The sequence below is a fragment of the Pteropus alecto genome, unplaced genomic scaffold (assembly GCF_000325575.1).
Source record: "Pteropus alecto unplaced genomic scaffold, ASM32557v1 scaffold131, whole genome shotgun sequence".
Classification (NCBI taxonomy): Eukaryota; Metazoa; Chordata; class Mammalia; order Chiroptera; family Pteropodidae; genus Pteropus; species Pteropus alecto.
The window spans coordinates 8,560,030-8,561,313 of record NW_006434709.1 but is presented as its reverse complement, the minus strand read 5'-3'; the positions used below and the strand labels follow the sequence as shown (position 1 = coordinate 8,561,313).

Sequence of the window (1,284 nt, the reverse complement as noted above, 5' to 3'; positions counted from 1 at the left end):
CCCCTGTGCCACCGCGGGGGGAGTCCTGGTGAGTAGGAGAAGATGGCGGAGGCATTGAGCGGGTCGCGATTGCGCGGCGTCGCCCACGGCGGCCCACTCCGCGGACTCCGAGGCCCAGTGAACGCCGGGTCACTCGCGCCGCCCTGTCCCCCGCCCCTGCGCTTCGCCATTTTTCCTGCGGGCCCAGGAAGCGGAATGGGTTCTGATGCCACCGCGGGGGGAGTCCTGGTGAGTAGGAGAAGATGGCGGAGGCATTGAGCGGGTCGCGATTGCGCGGCGTCGCCCACGGCGGCCCACTCCGCGGACTCCGAGGCCCAGTGAACGCCGGGTCACTCGCGCCGCCCTGTCCCCCGCCCCTGCGCTTCGCCATTTTTCCTGCGGGCCCAGGAAGCGGAATGGGTTCTGATTTCTCCTATGCCCCCCTCGCCCGCGCTCAGGCTTTTAGGGTAGGGGAGACTGGGGATTATTGGGGATCCCGGGCGGCGCCGCAGCCCATGTTGGGACACACGGCCATTTTCCCGCGGGACTTGGTGAGAATGGAACAGCCCAAGGGCCGGCTTAACCTGCATCTGTGTTCCTCGCCACCCTTAATCCTGCAAGGCTCGGCTCATCCGTCCTGCAGCACTAAGACACCGTGATGTGACTAGAAATGGCGGAGTGAAGAGTGTTCACAGGGCATCTCCTTTTTGCCCTGTGGGGTCCCTCACGAGTTGCCCATCTACCTCTCTTCGCCTGAAAAAGTATATTATGCTTCTCAGCGAAGAGCAATTAAAAAGGATATTAAGACGAGGAACGGAGAATGAAGAACAGGTGAAGGAAAGGGGACACGCAGCTGATTGGTGTTAACTAGTTGGCTTTGGGAAAATTTTCCTCGCACCTGCACTTACACTTTCCTCGATGATTTCTGTAGCCAATATATTTAGAGATGTGACTAAAAGTCTGAAAGGTAGTGTACATAATATTTTTAGAACTGTAACCAGAGCAGCTATTAAGTAGTATTTTAAATTTTTTAATTAAATTTATTGGGATGACCAGTAATTCTTTTATAGGTTTTGTCTTAAATTATGTCACATCATCATCTCTCCATTTTATATGACCTTTGTGCTGCTTGAAGTTAATGCTATAAAGTTTCTGCCCAGCCTATTTTCTTCATATGAGCAAGTGATCCTTAGAATCTGTAGAGCAATCCTGACATCATCTTTCCTTCCCATCTTTCCCATGAAATGGGTTTCTGTAGACATTGGATCCTGTAGCAGACATCGTCCATCCAACATTCATTTCCAC

The 1,284-nt window shown here is 53.0% G+C and overlaps 1 long non-coding RNA gene across 3 annotated transcripts in view; it reads left to right on the top strand.

The window, feature by feature from the left end:
- The first annotated feature begins 2 nt into the window (after positions 1-2).
- LOC107195498 overlaps positions 3-1,284 on the top strand; it is a 4,684-nt gene continuing 3,402 nt past the window's right edge. For 2 of the 3 annotated variants that reach the window (XR_001516682.2, XR_001516681.2), the window contains exon 1: positions 697-810. This is a non-coding gene — a long non-coding RNA (uncharacterized LOC107195498). Of the gene's footprint in view, positions 29-696; positions 811-1,284 lie in introns of those variants that run through there. The other variant, XR_003045668.1, reaches the window with a different exon arrangement.